Here is a 213-nt window from a genome sequence, read left to right as displayed (position 1 = left end):
GGGGGGGGGGGGGATACTTAGGGGTGGTGTGTTTACTTTTATGGGTATATGCTCATGTCTACATACATTGTGTATATATTATGTTTTATTTTGTTATAACATCGCTGTGATTTTGTTTCCTAAAATTGGTTTGAGTATTTTAATTAATTATAGATTATTGATATTTCCCTATTAACTGTGTTAGATAAACAGATATTGATTATTTGTTCAGTA

This window comes from Mizuhopecten yessoensis, unplaced genomic scaffold, assembly GCF_002113885.1.
Source record: "Mizuhopecten yessoensis strain PY_sf001 unplaced genomic scaffold, ASM211388v2 scaffold716251, whole genome shotgun sequence".
In the NCBI taxonomy this organism is placed as follows: Eukaryota; Metazoa; Mollusca; class Bivalvia; order Pectinida; family Pectinidae; genus Mizuhopecten; species Mizuhopecten yessoensis.
Note: the sequence above shows the minus strand (reverse complement) of the source record.